Source organism: Oryctolagus cuniculus, chromosome 2 (genome assembly GCF_051225735.1).
Source record: "Oryctolagus cuniculus isolate XC-2025 breed Fujian yellow rabbit chromosome 2, ASM5122573v1, whole genome shotgun sequence".
Lineage (NCBI taxonomy): Eukaryota > Metazoa > Chordata > Mammalia > Lagomorpha > Leporidae > Oryctolagus > Oryctolagus cuniculus.
This window is the reverse complement of record NC_142868.1, coordinates 159,049,305-159,069,361: the sequence shown is the minus strand read 5'-3', so window position 1 is coordinate 159,069,361 and position 20,057 is coordinate 159,049,305. Positions and strand designations below refer to the sequence as shown.

At 44.4% G+C, this 20,057-nt stretch overlaps 1 protein-coding gene and 1 long non-coding RNA gene across 8 annotated transcripts in view; one reads left to right on the top strand and one right to left on the bottom strand.

Annotated features, from left to right (window-relative positions):
• Window positions 1-20,057, bottom strand: part of FSHR (follicle stimulating hormone receptor) — a 165,024-nt gene that overhangs the window by 31,844 nt on the left and 113,123 nt on the right. The window lies entirely within an intron of this gene.
• The window catches only part of LOC127490327 (uncharacterized), a 191,299-nt gene that overhangs the window by 126,433 nt on the left and 44,809 nt on the right, over window positions 1-20,057 (top strand). Inside the window, exon 5 of one of the 3 annotated variants that reach the window (XR_016230373.1) lies at window positions 4,599-5,021. The exons of the other annotated variants lie outside the window; for them this stretch is intronic. This is a non-coding gene — a long non-coding RNA (uncharacterized LOC127490327). Of the gene's footprint in view, window positions 1-4,598; window positions 5,022-20,057 lie in introns of those variants that run through there. 3 annotated transcript variants of the gene reach the window in all.

Here is a 20,057-nt window from a genome sequence, read left to right as displayed (position 1 = left end):
GGCCGCAACAACCAGGGTTAGGCCAGACCAAAGCTGGGAGCCAGGAGCTTCTTCCAGGTCTCCCCTGTGAGTTCAGGGGCTGAAGCACTTGAGCCATCTCCCACTGCTTTCCCAGGAACATTAGCAGGGAGCTGGATAGGAAATGCAGCATCCAGAACTTGAACTGGTACCCATATGGGATGCCAGTATTGCATGTGGTGGCTTTACCTGCTACGCTGCATCGCCAGCCCCACATATTTGTTCTTTTTGCAATCCATTTCCCATATAGCACACAGAGCAGCCTTTTAAAAAAAAATGTAACTCAGATGGCCTCACTCCTCTGCTGCTAAGGCTTTCACATTTTCCTGTAACACTCTGTACAATTTATACTCCTTACTGCCTGCTCTGGTAACTTTGTCACATGTTTTGTGGTTTATTATCCCAAGCTCAAGTAGGAATTTCACTCTCAAAGTCATACAGTGCGGGAACTCCATCTACGTGTAGTTTTGAGTGGTGGAGCCCCTGGGAATTAATTAGCATTAGAGAAGATCATCAGAGTGGCGCTCCACGGTTGAATCCTGGTGGCTTTCTAAGAAGAGACGCAGAAGATTCAGGAACATACGGAGACACACACGTGATCATTGTCTCTTGCCATGTCTCTCTGCACTGCCTTGGGACTCTCCCAGCAGGAAGGTCATCACCAGATGAGGCCCCTGGACCTCGTTCCTAGAGAGCCTTGAGCCAAAATAAATCTTTCTCTTTTTAAAAACTAAAATAGCCTATCTCAAGTATTTCAGTGTCATAACAATAAAAATGGCCAAATACACATGCTATTCCTCCAGTATAATTTAGCCCCTGGCTTTCTCCCAGTTCCTCAGATACACCTAAGGTCTTCCCTGACTCAGGTATTTGCATGTACTTTATCGGAAAGGCTCACTAACCACGTTTCACCTGGAAAACTCCCAGTTGTTCTTCAGAGTTTAGATACATGTGCCATTTCATCACAGAGGTGCTTCTTGACTGCCAATTGAAATTGGGGCATCTGATTTATTCCAGGTATAATCATATCCTCTTTAGTACTCACCCAAATTCTGAAACATGTATCATGTTAATTGATCCAATGTCTATATCTTCCTCCAGAATGCAAATGGCATTGGGGCAGGATTTATGTTTTTCCTAAAGACCCACTGTTGGCATAGTGGTTGGCACATAGAATGCACTTGATATTTACTAAGTTCTTTATGCCAGGTCAATTGCTATGTGCTGTTTGGAGATGAGCACACAAAGAATTATTTACTGCCTATTTTATCATCCCTAACTGATTTGACATTCAATTGGAAGCAACTTGCCTGTCTCTCTGAGTGAATGAATGAAAGTTTATATAATTGAAGGAATGAAGATTTCATGATTGTTTAATGAGAATGACACGTGTTTTCATAACCACTATGCTTATGGAATATATGTCTCTGTCTCTCTCTCTCTCTCTCTCTCTCTCTCTCTATATATATATATATATATATATATCTGTAGATGCACACTGAAATCTGAGTTTTTATAGAACAGAAAACACACTGCAAAAATGACTGAAATTATTCCAGTAGTGCTGACTCGAAGGCACTTAAAAAGATCTAGTGACCATCTAGTGAGATGGATTATTGGTGATAACTCTATGGCTGAGAGTCTCTATAACCCCAAGATAACACAGGAAATGGACTTCGGATGAACACTTAGTTTTCAATTCATTTTTCCCCTCTGATCAATAAATTCATGTCAGATGGAGGCTGGAAGTGGGTAATCAGCTAGGAGCTCTATGTCTCAATGGGTTTGCTTTGGTCAAGTGACTGCTGCAAAATTATTTTGATTCACTCAACCACAGTTTATCTTCAAAAATAGTTAAAGGCCTGAGAGCAGAATGTCAGCAAATTTCTGTCCTGCCAATGGGTCTCTAAAAGAAAGGCCACTGGCTCAGAGCTCTCCTCTGTTAATAGCCAGTTTTATATTCAGAGCTGGCATTAACAATTTTCATGTCTGACTCCCTAATCTTTAGGTTAAAAAATTTAAGTGAGTACTTGGTTGTCAGGATGAACTTAGTGAGGTCCCTGCAATTTCTAGGAACCATTTCTACCTACTTGTCACAGAATAATACACTTCTGTTTCATAAGTAGGTGACCCTGAAGCTTCAAGGACCCTTGTCCTAGACAGCATTGATGCTTTCATTAATTTTCAGTGGTGTTGATGTGTTCCTGCTTCTTCTTAAATTACTAGGGTCTATGTTTGCCTGTGTTGCACCAGATTGTATACCATTATTCCAGTAAAACCTAAGTCCCATCAATGGGAGGAAGCCAGGGATATTTGCCGTGGCTTCAGGAAGCTTTCAGGGGTAACAGAGATGAAGCACTCAGAAGACTGTATGATGCTCAAGTGTGTGCAATTGATTGTGTGTCTTGGAAAACCAGCTAATCAGCTAATCATTTGAGTGGGAATGCAAAGGGTTGGAGCCTGAGTGGGAGGGAGGGTAAGGGTAGAAGTGCCACTATGTTCCTAAATCTGTATATATGATATATATGAAACTTGTATAGCTTCAATACAATTTTTAAAAAGTTCAGAGAAGGTGAGAGCAACATGGGCTGGAGTAGCCAGGAAAGACAACTTGTGGGAAAAAAAAGACAAAACCCCGAAGTGTTGGTGAAGGTCAGTGTGCTCCACTCTCTCTGCATTTAGCAAGGGTCTACAGTGGCATCACAGGAGTGGTACGGGAGGGTGGGAAGGAGAGTAAGGCAGAACTGAAAGGGTGAGAAGAGGGAGTGTCTCGAGAACCTTTCAACACAGGGAGAGATCGGTGAGCTTCTTGGGTGAACGTTAGAAGCCACTTTCAGGTGCTGACAAGGGCATTAAGAAGACTTGGGGGTTTCCCGAGCAGAGGTAGCTCGTGTTCTCATTGGTCCATCACCTCAGGGTTTTCTAGTAGCGGTCAGCTCAAACCAAAGACCTTCTATGGAAGTGAATGAGTACTTAGCCTATTGGGCTGAGAAGGTCAGAAAAAAGGACAAGACATTCCTCTTCATCACCGCTGATAATGGAGAATACAATAATGCTTTTTCTCTACTGCACCCCAAACCCACCAGGGCATGGAATGTTCAGTTCTGAGACTGAACGATGTAACAAGAGCAGACCAGCTCTTGTTACATTGAAGATTGAGGCAGGCACATGCAGAGATTTCTATTAGCTACAGATCCTTGCTAAATGGGAATTTACATATCTATATACAGCATGATGAAAGATATTAACATGCATTTTCTGATCATTAAATAAAGACTTGGCTAGGTATAGTATCACAGAGTTCACAGCTTGAATAGGCTGCTGTGTTGCTGCAGGCAAATTTGATTTCAGGAAGATTTGCTGCTAGTTGCGTGTTCAGTGTACCATTTGTGCAAAAGTGTATTTCATGGTAGTCTAGGTGAAGTGTTTGAAGTGGAACTCCGTTCACAAAAAATTGTTTGCATTTAAGCTATTTGAGTCTCTGTCTCTCTTTTTTTAAAAAATATTTATTCATTTGAAAGGTAGAGTTTCAGAAAGAGAGAGACAAAGACATAGAGAGAGATCTTCCATCTGCAGGTTCACTCCCCAAATGGCTGCAATGGCTGGAGCTGAGCCAAACTGAAGCCAGGACCAGGAGCTTCATCTGGGTCTTCTATGTAGATGCAGGGGGCCAAATACTTGAGTCAACTTCCACTGCTTTCCCAAGTGCATTAGCAGGAAGCTGCATTGGAAGTGGAGCAGCCAGAACATGAACCAGTGCTCATATGGGATGTCTGCATTGCAGGCAGCAATTTGAGTCTTTTTTTTCTTAATTTTTAAAATTTATTTGAGAGGGAGGGAGGGAGGGAGGGAGGGAGGGAGGGAGGGGGAGAGAGAGAGAGAGAGAGAGAGAGAGAGAGAGAGAGAGAGAAAGGTCTTCCTCTGCTGATTCGCTCCCCAAATGGCTACAACAGGCAGAGCTGAGCTGACCTGAAGCCAGGAGCCAGGAACTTCCTCCTGGTCTTCCATGGGGGTGCAGAGGCCCAAGCACTTAGGCCATCTTCTACTGCTTTCCCAGGCCATAGCAGAGAGCTGGATTGGAAGAGGAACACCTTGGAACACAAACTGTGACCATATAGGATTCCAGCACTGCAGGCAGAGGCTTAGCCCACCACACCACGGTGCCGGCCCACCTATTTGGGTCTTTTAAAATCTTTTACAAAAAACATTTTAAATTGCATTTTCTCTTGACTCTTGTGGGAGAAGTTAGGCCAGTGATGGATAGGGATAGAAGAGTGGATGGAACTTAACCGCATATAGTTATCTCTCATTATTCATAGTTTTGTTCTATAAAGTCACTGTGAACGCTGAATTAGTGCATCACTGCCCCTTGGGAAGTGCAGGGTAGAGCCTTATGATCCTTTGGTCACAACTTTTTTATCATGAGCTCATCAGTAATTAACTTTGTTTTATGTGCGTTTCTGTTTAAAGACCCCATTTGTAATACATATCATTGATTCATTAACATTGAGCCCATAGCTGTCAGCTTTGTAACTCATGCCTGAAGGTAGCTTATCTAACACACATGTTCTCTCTCCAAGGCACGCCATGGCCTCCTTGCACCGAGGGGCACAAGACAGCACTTCAGTTGGGGGCCATTTTAAACAGTGAAATCACAAGAAAAAGCACAAACATGGGGAAACGTGGTGAACAGACCACGCAAAGGACGTTTGCTCAGAGCGTGTGAACTGAAGCAAGAAGGCAGAGCACTCCTTACTCATTCTCACGTGGGAACATGTGTCAGGCGACTCATACTCCTCACCTTCCTGCTCATGTGTGTGTCTGAGAATAATGCAGAAGTGCTGCGCATGTTGATGTTGGCGTGCAAGTAAATGTTAGCAATAGACAAGTGGGAAGATATGAAATCTTCAACTAATGAGGATCAATGCCAATTTTATAAGGTTTGCTGATGTTGATATTTCTGTTAATTAGTAACTGAGAGTAATTAATTAGTAACTGGGAGTTTTTACATCTATGTACAATATGATAAAATATGATAAAAGGTGTTAACGTGTTTTTCGATCATTACATAAAGACTTGGCTAGGTGTAGGATCACAGAATCTTGTAGTTAGAGGACAGAGTGTGTAAGGAGCTGTGGTACAGAGTAGGGCCTTAGATTTAAGATTAGGGTCCCCAGATTGCATACCCTCCCTCTAGCAAGCCATATGGCACCTAGAATTTCACTTACTTTTCAGAATCCATTTTCATTCTCTGTTAAGTGATTTTGTTTAAGGAACGACATGAGGCAGTAAGAGAGTCTAGTTTCCTGCCTTTCCAATCTCATGCCTTCAAGCTGGGCCTAGTTCACTCTTGTATTCTATTCAAACTTGCCTCAGTCTCTATAGAAAGCAGACTCCTTAGGAATCAGGGGAACTTATTAGCCTAAGGGCAGCATTTCCAAGCCTCTGGCCTACTAGTTGGCTACAGATTGTTTTGGTCTAGAGTCCAAGTTCATCAGTCACCCTCTGGTTGCAGGGCGTATAGCATAGCTTCACATGTAGTGGCTCTGGTACCAGAGAATCTGGGTTCAAGTCCTGGCTATATCACTTTTCAGGATGTGCGGCTGGGGGAGGGAATTGGTGTAGTAGTTTAGACACTAGCTGGGATGCCCATATCTCATACCAGAGTACGTTAGTTGAAGGCCCAGCTCCACTCCTGCTTCTAGCTTCTTGCTAATGCACGAGACACAGGTGATGGCTCAAGTCGTTGAGTTCCTGCCACCTAGATGTGAGACTTGGATTAAGTTTCTGGCTCCTAGATTTGGCCCTAGCATAGACGTGGGAGTGAACCAGCAGATGAGAGCTCTTTTTTTTTCTCTCAAAGAAATACAAATTATTAACCAAAAAAAGAGGTGCAGCCTTAAGGGTTAGTTGAAGTCTCTAGGACTCAGACCCTACACCTTATATCCAGGGGAATCAGATTTACATTTTGGGAAACCTAGCACTGCATCCAGGCTCAGTTGCTGCTGTGGCCATACTCCAGCCTTATAGTGCAGTTGCCAGAGCTGAGAGCCTGCTTGATTTTCCAGTCCTGCTGGGACATGAGTCATGGCCTATATTTCGTCAGCTCTTTTGGGTATTGAAGGCAGTTTCTACCTCCAAGTCCCTGATGTCCCTGGGGGACTTCCATGCCAGCTCAATAGGAAGCCCGATTCCTCCTGCCTCTTTGCTCAAATCACCCCATGCTTGCATGGGTCAACCTTCCTACTTGTCAGACTCTTGTTAGTCTCTGGGTCCAGACCTTTACTAGTCACGGTCACACTATCACCCAGAGGTTTGCTGGGGAGCTCAAGAAAAATTATTTCAAAGACTTGACCAAATTAAAGATGACTTACATTTTTTAATTAAAAAGATATAGGTGATCCACATTTTTAAACATTTTCTGTGGTAATGAATAGTTGTCAGAAATAATGCAACAGGCTGGCGCTGCAGCTCACTTGGCTAATCCTCTGCCTGTGGTGCCAGTACCCTGGGTTCTAGTCCCGGTACGGGCGCCGGATTCTGTCCCAGTTGCTCCTCTTTCAGTCCAGCTCTCTGCTGTGGCCCGGGAAGGCAGTGGAGGATGGCCCAAGTTTTTGGGCCCTGCACCCGCATGGGAGACTAGGAGGAAGTACCTGGCTCTGGCTTCGGATCGGCACAGTGCACAGGCCGCAGCACACCGGCCGTGGCGGCCATTTTGGGGGTGAACCAACAGAAAAGGAAGACCTTTCTCTCTGTTTCTCTCTCTCTCACTGTCTAACTCTGCCTGTCAAAAAAAAAAAAAAAAAAAAGATGCAACAAAGCAAATTTTTTCAAACTGGACATATCTGATTTTTTTTCTTTAAGGGAAACTTGGTATATTATTACTGATGTGGAAAATGCAATAAATAGCATTTGAGAGAAATTTGCTACAGGAACTATTTGGAAAAACATGTAAAAATGTATTATTGAAAGTGAGGTAATATGTTATTATGTATGAAAACTCTCTTATTGTGTATTTTTGAAGTCTGGAAATAAGATTTTTAATGAGCTTAAGTTTTTTCAAGAGGTTTTTGAGTGCTTTCATTAAATGCATAAAAATGCAACATCTTCCAGGTAGTTTGTAAGAACACCTGATTGACATTAGGGAAGAACATTTACTAGCTGGCTTGCAGACAGATGTTCGCATCAGAAGAGCATAGAATTGACTCTAAGAATGATGATTCCAGGAGCAAATCTATGGAGTTACTCTGGCGTCAAGTCTACCTATCTTCGTGAAGTTTTGATGTCAGCTTTGACAGCCATTAAAATTTAAGATTGACATGACCTGTGAATTGCTTTTCTCAGTGTTAAACTAAGGATTAAATAAACAATAAAGCCCATCCTATAATATTGCTTTCCCTAAAATATTGCTATCTTAATATATACAGTGGGAGCGAAACAGGATTACTGTGTGATGTAAAATGGTACATAATCAGAGATGATGAAAATGTATACATACATTCTTTATTCATCTTTATTCTATCTTTAAAGTATTGTTTACTTACATGTTTTTGAGTGCACAATACTGCAGTTATTTGTGTATGTGTATCTACTTTATAAATACATAAACCTATATTGAGACATACGCTCCTATTGTTTTGTTTTGCTGGTGAGGTGAGGAATCAAGACCATACCACCCAATGGGTATGATGCTTTGCCTGCGGAGACGGGCCTGACTGCCACGTGTAAATGCTAAACGATTTGTGCAGTGCTGCTCTAGAAAATAGATACAGGATTCATAATCATAATGGTCAACGTGTATTGAACACTTCCTATCTCCAGGTACCGCACCAAGCACTTACCATCGATTATTTTATTTATTCCTCTCCACTACCTTAGGAGGCAGGGACCATTACCACCCTCAGAGCTGAAGGTGCTTAGCTGAGAGAAGTCTAGTTACTTTCCTGGGGCCATGTAAGGAGGCAGAGCTCGAGACCGAACCCAACCCTCCCGAATCGGAAGCCTCCTCGTGCCCGGCCTGTGACAGTGCCGGGTCACAGTTATGAGAGTGGCCCGGCAGAGGGCTGCATCGTGCTGCTAAGTGCTTGGTGCCCTCCCTCTGGAATGATGTAGCTGTGAGGAAGGGCTTCTTCAGGAGGAGGGAACTGGCTTCCTCGACCTCTGGGATGCATTTCTTTCTTTCTTTCTTTCTTTCTTTCTTTCTTTCTTTCTTTCTTTCTTTCTTTCTTTCTTTCTTTCTTTCTTTCTTTCTTCTCTCTCTCTCTCTCTCTCTCTCTCTCTCTCTCTCTTTCTTTCTTTCTTTCTTTCTTTTTTTGACAGAGTGGACAGTGAGAGAGAGACAGAGAGAAAGGTCTTCCTTTGCCGTTGGTTCACCCTTCAATGGCCACCGCGGCCGGCCCGCTGCAGCTGGCGCACTGCGCTGATCCAAAGGCAGGAGCCAGGTGCTCCTCCTGGTCTCCCATGGGGTGCAGGGCCCAAGCACCTGGGCCATCCTCCACTGCCTTCCCGGGCCACAGCAGAGGGCTGGCCTGGAAGAAGGCCAACCGGGACAGAATCTGGCGCCCCGACCGGGACTAGAATCTGGTGTGCCGGCGCCGCTAGTCCGAGGATTAGCCTAGTGAGCCGCGCCGCTGGCCCATGGGATGCATTTCAACTTAGCAACTGCGTGTGTCTCTAGAGACACTGTTTCTAGAGGATCTGCCTGCTTTGTTTGAAAAACGAGAGGCTGCAGTGGGGAGAGGAGTTTGGGAAACACTGGATTAACATGGTTAAGCAGTTTCTTTCCTTTGGCATTCTTGGAGCCGTTTCTAGGATACAGTTCATTATAAATGCCCAGCAGAAGGAAGCTGCGTGCTGGATTTCCCCAAATGCACTGACCTGGGACCTTCTCCCCTTCCATTGCACAATAGCTCCCGAGTTTCATGTTTCCTGGTCCAACCTTGGAATCCCTGCCACAAACTAAAACATGCATGACAATTTCCTTTACTGCAGACGAATTCTCTGAGAACACTGTTAGAACATGGTTGGCAAAGCTCTCACAGGCGGAGTACCACACATTCCTCCACCAGGCTGGAGATCAGAAGGTTTACAGGCTAGAAGATCAGAGCCTGTTGATGAAAGGGAAGCTGAACCTTCGCTCACTTTCTTGTAGCAACTTTGGGTGTTTGAGAGTGGGCTCTGCTGGGTCACCAGGGGGAGATCAAGCAAGCGAGTGCAGAACTCACCCAGAGTTTTCACAGACCAGCAGTCACAGGATCAGATGCCTGCTCCTTCCCGTCAGCCTCTGCACTGAACCGCAGCAGCATGAAAACATGTCGTGGCAAACTGAATCAAAAGGGAGCTAACCTGAGGGGAACCCTTTGACCAAGTGAGCTTGTAAGAAAAAGAAAATCTTGTGATCCGCTACCGACCTGTTCTCCCCGGATGGTAATTTGGACCATGTGGTAGGACACCTTTGTGGCCAGGGAAAAGGTTAGAGTTGCAGAGCGTCCCAGAGTGTCTCCTGAGACACTCAAGTATGAAAGGTGCCACTTTCCAGGATTCTGGAAACCGGTTACCAGTCTTACCCTCTCATAACCCTCGATATGAACATGGTGCAGAGTCACATTTGAGGAGAGGCCTTGGGAGAGAGCTCTGGAAACAGCTGTCAGTCAGATCTTCCTGCATCCCCGCTCTGCTTTACTTAGGTTGAGAAAGCGACTTCAAGATCATGAGTCAGGTTTTATAGCTGACCCCTGCAGCTTGGGGACAGGGTGCCTGGTGTCTGGCCTGAGTGAGAGGCTCACTAAGGTGGCCCTGGACTAAGTCACTGAACTCCTAGGAACTCGTTACATGGGCCACCATTCTGTCCCGGAGTTCTCCTGAGAAGACTTGAACATAATCTTGCTGGATTATTTGTTGAGCACACATATTTATGCGACTTCATTTGGCTTCACAGTGAGCTTCTAAGATGAGCACAGGTGTGATTCCCATTTTACAAAGAAGAGGCGAAGTTCACGGAGGCTACATAACTTGCCTACGTCTCTGGACTTGAACTAGAAGGAATAATACTTAATGAGTGTCTATTTTCACATGCTGGCCATTCGTTGTTAATGCCTGACTTGTATTAAAATCACTGAAGCCTGTTCGCATCACAGTGAGGAAGGTACTATTGTTACCTCCATTATATAGACAAGGAAACTGAGGCTTAGAGAGTTGAAGTTTCTGTCTGAAATTGAAGGAATGGAATTTGCAGCTGGGCGTTCTGGCTGCCACAGCTCTCAGTGATGTCTGCCCCATAGAGCACACTGCCTACATAAAAACTTGTAAAATCCAAAGATCTCTCCAGGTTGGATTCCAAGTTAACAGCATTGCCAAGTGGCGGCCTGTTGGGACATTCTTGGATGCTGATGTAAAATAACTCGAGTCAAACTACTAATTTGTGGCAAGCAGTTACATTTAAATTACATAGGGGAGTCACAAAAGAGTTAATATTTTACAGAGTTTGCACATCCTGCACAATTCGTTTCTAATATTAATTATTTAGTACGCTATTTTTAAGGCGTGCTTCAACTTAGCCCAAGTAGCTGATCACAAATTCCAGATATATTATCATGTCCGTGTTGCGCTGAGAATCCTGAGGAAAATTACACAGCTGGAAAGCAGCAGGATCTGTGTGGGAGTCATTCCTGGCTTCCTTTCTCAGTTGTTTTTTGTAAAAAATTCTATTTATTTAAGGGATAGAAAGGGGAAGAGGGAGAGAAAGAGAAAGAGAAAGGAGAGAGCGAGCGAGCGCTCCTACCCACTGGTTTACTCACCAAGTGCCTAACGTGGCAGGTGTAGGGGCTGGGCTGAAGCTGAAAGCTGAGAACTGAACTCAGGTTTCCCATGTGGGTGACAGGAATCCAGTTACCCCAATTACTTGAGAAATAACCTGCTGCCTCTTATGGTTTGCATTTTCAGGAAGCTGGAGCGAGAATAAAAACCAGGCATTCTGGTAGGAGATGCGGGCATCCTAAATGGCATGTTAACCCCCAGATTAAATGCCCTCTCCAGTTCTCACTTCTATCCGCTATGTAATCTCCGAGTCCTGGGGAAGTGCTACATCACTGTTTTAGAAGACTGGGAGATGAGCAAATTGATTGAACAAAAGGTTTAGTTTGGGGTCAACCATAGACTAAGATGTTCAATAAGTATCAGTTAGTCTTGTTTTCTGAGTTTGAGCAATTCAGTCGGCATCTCAGAAGCTCAAGTTTCCCATCTATGGAACCATCAGTAGATATTGCACAGGGATTTGCAAGACCGGCAAATCAATACCCAGTGAAAGCACGTTTTGGATTTGGGTTCCTGTTAGCCACCTCCACACCACCCAGTGGGGCTTCTGACAACCTGCAGGATGCTCGCGTGGCGCTTGGAAGTTTGCGCGTGCTCCTGTATCGCGTGCCTTCCCTTCTTTCTCTGCAACAGTCTCTCGCAGGGGTTAGGGCAGTGACTCCTCTCTCCATTTTTCTGAAGCTCAGGGAGGTCGTGGTACTTGGTTGTCAGTTCGCACAGGCAGCAGCGCGGCTGGGAACCTGGGTCCTTGGCTCTTTCGTAAAGAGAAGCGCTTTTCCTTGGGGTCTTGCTGAGTCTGCATCCACCAGGCCCCTGTGGTTTGGTCCTTGTCTACATAAACGGTGCAGGAGGCACTTCGCAAGTGAGGGAGCTTGTTGAGTTGCTTCCCTTGTGGGTAGCCTAAGTATCCGCCCTGTCTTGCTATCACTGCTATCTTTATGCCAAACACAAGAGGGAAGAACTCACCATCTCTGAACTAATCGTTCACTGTGGATAAACCTGTGATTAAACCACAGCAGAGCATCTTTGTGATGTCTGCTGAAGATGAAAATATTCTTTCTTAAAGCATTTGTCACCTCAGTTGGCACACTCTGTTAACACCCCAAGATATTTTTCTAAAAACAGAGCTGCTCCCCTCTCACTTCCCAAAAAGAAAGGTTTCAAACCAGGCCTGTATTCCCAGTGAGGGCCTGCTGTGTGCAAATGCTGTGCCCTGGCTCTGGATGGAGCGTTCACATCCGGGGAATTTGGTGGTGACACCCTTGCGCCGCATTGTTGCTCCTGGTCTTGAGCCAGCTGATCTCATGGGCTGCTGCTTCCCCAGGATCGCATCCCTTCTGCAGTTGTGCCCCTGGGATGCAGGCAGCATCTTTCCCAGACAAACAAGCCAAGAGTTTGGGGGAAGATGGGACATTCAGTTAGAACGTGCGTGCCTTTTACCTTCATACAGAGGTGTACCCTGTGGAAATAAAATTGCGTGGACTCTGCAAGTGGGTAGAGGAGTTGGATGGCTCCTTATGTGCTATTTGAGTGGGTCATGTAGAACTTTTCTGTCCATCCTGGGGAAGCCCCCATGTCTGGGAGTCCATCACTATCAACTCCTGGCTTTAGTTTAGCATTACCTTTCCAAGATTCTGCTTTTAAAAATGCATATTCCTCTAGGAAGAAGAGTATGAGAACCAGAAATATGAATTGAATTGATGATGGATCAGGTGGTTCCTTGCAGGTGAAGAGGATGTGGGTTCTTGAAGTAGGAAGTGTACTGACCAGGTCAGAGATAGAGAACAGGGGAAAAACGTGAGCAGCATGCAAATGTCGTCATCTTGATGATGGTCAAGGGGGCTCTGGACTTCTAAAGCTGATAGCCTGAGCTGAAATATCACCTTGAAGGTCACTGTTCCAGAAGGGAGACCTGGCCACGTTTTCCTAGGTTTGACAATTGTAGGTGAAGTTGCCTCTGCCAGACTGGTTACTGACAGAAGAAACAATTGTACAATCTCCATCATGCCCAAACATCCTCATAGCCATGGCAACATGCCTAGATAGTTACGCTGACGGCCAGCAAGATGGCTAATAATTTCTTGCCCATAATCACAGCCCCTGTGTAAGATGACTGGATTCTTGACTTGTGCCACCTGCAAGATGACTCTGTGTCGAGTTCTTAGGGGAAGCTTTGAGGGTGGGTGGAGAAGACTACGCAAAAACCACTGCCGTGACCTGGATCCATGTCTGACCCAGAGGCAAACCACACGCTGGTTATTCTTTTTGAGTGGTGTCCCTCATTGAACTAGGCCTTTCTAGTCTTCTAGGTGCCACCCTTGCAGTGCTCCTGGATTATGGAGACTGCCCCTTCACATGCTCCTTCCTGGAGCATGTTCCATACCCTGCCGTTCTTCCCTCTACAGGCCAGCTCTTTGTCCTTGTTCCATTAGGCTGCACAAGAACCTCAGATAGCATAGTTCCCTATTGTATGAGTATTAGGCCACACTCTGGGACGAATCATTCTCCTTCCCAGTGTTTAATTAAGACTCAGTTTCTCCCCATCTTCTGCCCACTGCAGAATCCTTCCCCATTCTAGCATTTTCTCCTTTTCACAGGAAATTTCTCCTCCTTCTTTTCTAAGTCATATTTAACTCTCATTTTCCAATCCTCCTTCCCAAAAGGCTCTTCCCATGTCTAGGCTGGCCAGCACACTGGGTCTCTCCTCTCAGCCATGACTTGTGCCTCACAACTCTGCAGATGTGTTGTTGTTTTCCAGAGTTATGGATGCTAGTCTTTCCAAAAGACTGAGCTCCTGGAGGGGACAGCTATCTACAGATGTCTCCTGTATTTTGCACAAGGTCTTCATTCCATCCTTTCTTTTAAAAAATATTTATTTTATTTTATTTGAAAGGCAGAGTAAGAGAGAGAGAGAGAGAGAGAGAGAGAGAGGTCTTCTATCTGCTGTTTCATTCCCCAAAGAGCTGTAAAAGCTGGAGCTGGAACAGACTGAAGCCAGGAGCCAGAAGCCTCTCTGGGTCTCCCACGTGGGTGCAGGGGCCCACGTACCTGGGTCATCTTCTGCTGCCTTCCCAGGCACAGTAGCAGAGGGCTGGATGAGAAGTGGAACAGATGGGACTTGAACTGGTGTCCATATGGGATGTTGGCAGTGCAGTCCGTGTCTTAACCTGCTGTGCCACAGCACCAGTTCCCCCTTTCCATCATTTTTCACCCTTTCTAAAACATGAATTTCTACTTTCTTAATCTTTCTTCATAGCATTATCACCACCTTTCTCCAACATTGTTTGACTCCCCAACTCGAATACAAGCTCTGTGACAACAGAGACTTCATTGTTCCTGTCATATTTTGTTCAACCAACAGTAACAACAAAGGTTGGGATAGAGTACCTCTTCAGTAAATGCTTGTTCAATGATTGGCTGAAAGAGCGATTTCTTATTACCTTGCCTATTCATATCCAAAATTATGAAGGATAAATGGGGAAGCACAAATTCTTTGCACCATGCACATGGCTGCCACAGTGTTTCCAAATGAACCTTGGTACAGCTCTTGTTTCAGCCACCGAAGAAAGATGAGCACGGCTGAGCACCAGAAGTATTACGGTGATCTATCCTATAGCGACATTTCATGTTCCTGTAAGAAAACCTTGTAACCAAGGACTCTAGGCAAGTTAGCTTAATTCTCCTATTAAAAATAAGCACTCTTTGGGCCTTGCCTACCCCATGGATTGCTGTAAGAATCAAATTCCATAAAGTTTGATAAAGGTGTTAACTTATAAATCAGCATAAAAATGGGATGCTTTATTCTGCTAGCTATCTGTGGGAGAGTTAGAATTATTTTGAATGGGGATGATGAAAGCTTGTGGACCGTTAGCATTGAAAATAAACATTAAAAGGCAAGGTTAAGAGTCTTCTATTAGCACTCTGTAGGATAATTTAGTTTTGTTTGCTGGAAGATTCTTTCTGCATATGTCAAGGATTCTGTAAGAAAAAGCTTTTGTTCTTTGGGAAAGGCAAGTTTCAAACAAGTGCCAGGTTTGAATGCTGATTGGTGGTTTCTTGCCAGCAGAAACCTGTCAAGTCCTAGGACTATTGGTAGGGGAAAGAGACAGCATCACCAGCAACACCGTGAGCAGCATCAGAAAATCAGAAATATTAATTGTGCTCCAATGCTGTAACAGAACCTTTGCATTCGTTATCTTAAAAAACCTTATAACAGTCTTACAATGCAGGTATCTTATTGTTTTCTTCCTTTTTTTTTTTTTTTTTTTTCCAAGCAGATGACAGAACTGAGGAGCAGAGAGGGAAAGTCCCCTGCCAAGGTATGTTGAGCTAGTCAATGACAGGGTCAGGAATTTAATAAGAATTGCCAATATTTATTGAGAATCTTTAAAGCATCATTCTTCTAAGAACTTCATTCAGTTTAGGTCATTTAATACAATCCAATGATGTAAGCAATGTTGGCATTCCTTTTTTTGCAGAAAGGAGAGCTGAGATTTAGACAGTTAAGCCGATTATACAAGGTTATACAAGGAACAAGAGAAAGTGCTGTGACCTGGCCCAGGCAGCGGGTGGTGGAGCCTTTGCATTGACTCATTACTCTGAGCTGCCTCTCCAGTCCTTCGCCACGCTGCTTGCATCCGTTTAGCTTTTGTCATCAGAAAACTTCCTTTACTCCTGCCAAACCCATTGAAAGAGAGGAACATAGAAAAGACACAGAGGGACTTAAAAGGATTGTGGAAGAAATAGCCTGGATCACTGAGGGGTGTCCCAAGCTGGAGAAGCAGATGGCGAGGTGGCCATGAACAGGATGTGTGAGGAGGCCTGAAGGGACCACATCGCAGTGGAAGAGGTTGTCAGTGGGAGGTTGGGAGGGACCTCCCTAGCTATGTGAAAGTTCAACTGGGATTATGGTATACGGTGTAGCAAAGAACAGCACCCATCTGCCTGAGAACTGGACAAGATACGGAGGCAACAGAATATTGTGTAAACCTTATTTACAGATCAATAGATAATCTTTCATAACCAAAAGGTCAGCTCCAGGAAGGCTGAGCAGTAAGGAAAGAAATACTGCCAGTATTTACAATATTGATTTTCAAAACAATCCACTTAGATGAATCCTTGGCTGCATATTCTAGTTAATGAACAGTTCTTTATTCATAAGTTTTAACCACGTCAGATTCCTCAGTGAAGCAAGAAGGTCTTGATGAAAAGGGCTGATTTCTGGTTCTCTTGAATTCTGTGCCATCAAATGAGCAGCATGAAAGAAAATTAACAGCGAGGGCTTTGGAACATTTCTAAGTATGTGTGCATAGCAATTAGATTGCTCAAGTCAAATAGCAACTCTCTCCTGCTCCTTGTAATCTCCTGCTTTGTTAGCTGTGGTGATAAACATTTATTCTTGTTTAAAACAACATCAACAAAACAACTCAATAGTATTGGCCCCAATGGGTTCCTTCATCTATTTTGTGCTTTTCTTTGCTTTGAAGCAAATGGTACATCCTCCCAAAGACCATCTGCATTTGCTGCCATCTACCTGGGGGCTGGATCAGGATGCTACTATGACTGGTGCTCTGACATTTGCCTTGGATTGAACTGTGTCCTCCCTAAATTTCATATGTTGAAACTCTTCTCCTCATTGCGACCATTATTTAGAGATAGGACCTTTAGAAAGTAATTAAGTTTAAATGTAGTCATGAGGGTGGGACTGTAATTTGATAGGGTTCAGGTCCTTATAAAAAAGAGGAACCAGAGGTTCACTCTTGAGGCCATCTGAGAACATGGGGAGAAGACAGTTGTCTATAAGCTGGGAGGAGAGCCCTCACCAGGGGCCAAATTGACCAATACCTTGATTTTGGATTTCCCAGTCTCTACAACTTTCAGAAATAATATCATCCAATCTATGGTATTTTGTTATGGCAGCTCAAGCTAACTAATACAATATGGATGCTTAACTGGGTTTTGTTTCCCTGATATAATCTTTCATATTTGAAGACCCACTATGAATTTGGAGTGTGGGGGGGGAAATCATCTGTTGGTTTACTCCTCAAATACCCATAGCAACTGGGGCCAGGCCAGGCAGGAGCCAGTAGCCAGGGACTCCATCCAGTCTTTCCAGGTCTCCGACATGGGTGGCAGGGCCCAAGTACTTAGGTCCTCTGCTGCTGCTTTCCCAGGGTCATTAGCAAGGAGCTTGGATTAGAAGTGAAGCAGGTAGGACTCATACGGGAGCTTGTATGGGATGCTGGTATCACTGAGGCAGTAGCTTCACCCCATACGCCACAGTGCCAGCTCCAAGGGACCCCATTAGGAAGAATGAGTGGTGCTGGCCAAGGGTGTGGGTTTAAAAGTTTGTTCTGACCCCTCATTCCTCACAGTTGTGAGGAAAAGAGGAAGAAAGGAAGGATGAAAAACAAAGCAATTGGTCAACAGGTACTAATGATATTGTATTTGTATAGTTTATAATTTTATACTAAAATAATTTAAAAGTTTTTTTATAGCATAATCTTACTTGGTTTTCATAGCCACCCAATTTACAGATATGGAAACCGAGGATTAGAGATGATACTTGACTATCTAGCTAAAAAAAGCCAGTGTGCCATCTGGATTGCAGTCCTTCTGATTTTATATATAGCCTTTAAAAAAAAGAGTGATTTATTTATTTGGAAGTCAGAGTTACAGAGAGAGTGGGAGAAACACAGAGATAGAAATCTTCCATCCGCTGGTTCACTCCGTAGATGGCCATAATGGCCAGGGCTGAGCCAGGTCAAAGCCAGGAGCCAGGAGCTTCATCCAGGTCTCCCACATAGGTGGCAGGGCCCAAACACTGTGGCCATCTTCTGCTGCTTTTCCTAGGTCACTAGCATGGAGCAGGATTGGAAGTGGAGCAGGCAGGACCCTACCAGTGCCCGTACGGGATGCCAGCATTGCAGGTGATGGCTTTATCTGCTATACCATAATGCTGGCCCTGTCACGTATTGTATTTTTCCCTTTCTTTTCTATATTTCTCCCTTAAATGCAAAAGCACCTCTCACCTCCTGGTTTTGAATCCATGTCAAACACTCTAGGTAACAGCTGGAGGTCTTGGTGGTGAGCTTGTCTCCAGTCAGCAGTTGTTGGAATCTTGTGGAGAGTAGACCAGCACACTTTGGTGGACCAGAATAATCATTCTACTAATAGTCATATATGCAGTACTGTTTCTGAGCAGTTTGTAGTATGTAAGATGTTTTCATGTATGTCTCACTGGAGGCTGGTATAAGCCATGAGCATGGCAGGAGTCCAGTGCTTGGCCCAGGCGTTCTCCATTAGTAAATGGTGGAGTCAGCAAGAAGCCCTTGGGGTTTTCTGACTCTAAGGTCCGTGCTCTTCTGTTACCACATATTTCATCTGCTCTCACCTGCCTAGTTGGGTTAGCCTCTGCAGAGAGCATGGCAAAGTCTCTGCTCCTAAGGAACAAAGTCATCTTAGGGAGTCAAGCTACCCACACTTGAAACTAGCAGAGATCTTAACATGAGCACCTGACAAGGGCTGACCATGTAATTTGCAGGATGCAGTGTAAAATGAAATTACAGAGCCTCTTGTTTACAAATGTTAAAGGATTTCAAGGTGGTGACAGCAGGAAATTAAGCTAGTGTGTGTGTGTGTGGGGGGGGGGGGGGTTTGTAAGGATTGAATCTTGTGTAACTACATGGCTTTTGTGACCCTGAACCCAGCCTCTGCCTCTGACACAGCTCAGGGACAAGATGTCCTTGTATCTTTTTCAGACATTTTCTGGGATGCCTATCAGAAAGAAGAACCTCTAGGTCCTATGGATTCTTTTCTGTTAAGTCTCTTACTCTCTCAATCCCCACTCAGATTACTGAAGCATGCAGTGGTGCAGTGTTCCTTATTGGACCTGCTAACTCTAATTCTTATGAGCCAAAATCTAGGGATAGAATCATAATAGCTAATAGTTATTGAACATATGCGATGCAGGTGCTGTACAAAAACTTTTAAAATTAATTGATTGCAAAAGTGGCTTTGATATACTTTCCTGTATCCACACTGTCATCACTATTATAACTTCGCAGTTTCGCCCATCAAGGAATGACATCTATGAGGGGACTTCAAAAAGTTCATGGAAATTGAAATTAAAGATCAGTTTATCCTTGTGAAAAGTCTTTTGGAAAACTATGCATACTGCCTTGTGAAAAATTGTGTTATTGGTGTGGGTGTTTGGCACAGTGGTTAAGATGCCACTTGGGATGTCCACATCCCATTTTGAGGGGCCAGGGATTGAGTCCCAGCCCTGCTTCTGATTTCAGTCTCCTGCTGATATACACCCTGGGAGGCAGGGGGTGATGGCTCTAGTGCTGGGGTAGGTCCCTACCACCCATGTGAGAGACCTGGTTTGAATTCTGGGCTCCTGGCTTCAATCCGGCTGAACCCTGGCTGTGGTTGTCACTGGGGGAGTAAATCAGTGAATGGAAGATCTCTGTTTGGTTCCGTGTCTCTTGCTTTCTCAGACTTTCAAATCAATCAAAATAATTAATTGAAATGTTCGTTATGAAAAAAACTATGTCTCTTGAAACTGGGCTGGTTCTGTGAACTGCCCTAGCTAGTAAAGAGAATCAGAGAAGGTGGTATGCTGGTGCATGGTTTAAGCTGTAAGATACTTGTGATCTTCAGCTGTCTCCCTGGAACCTTGGGATTGCCATGACAACCAGCCTATGCTCACCTGCTGGAAATGGGCACCACGTGGAGGATGGCTGAGTCATCCCATCTGAGATCATTCAGAGCCACCAGCCCTGAGCTGACCTGCCAACTAACGACAGGTGTATGGTTGAGTTTAGCTGAGGCAATCTTAGTCCAGATCTGCAGAACCATTCTGCTGATCAACTCGCAAACAGGTGAAAAGTGAGAAATGGTTGTTTTAAGACTTTCTGTTTGGAAGGCTGGCTCTGTATTGTTGGTGTGCTAAAAGACAATGTACACGCATGTATTACTGTTATTTCCATTCTCTTGGTGAGGAGACAAGTTATGAGAGGCTAATGCCTGTGATTGGTCACTGGTAAATGGACCCAGACACTTTTAACCTCACAATCAAAATTCTGTCTACTACTTTGTGTCACTCCGTAAGCCCTTAGCAAATCTGAAAGCCATTTGAGTGGAGAAGTGGTTGGGGGCAAGCCCAAAGGATGGAGCTCAAAGCACCAGGAATCTCTGTGCTGGTAAAACACCATGTCTATTAT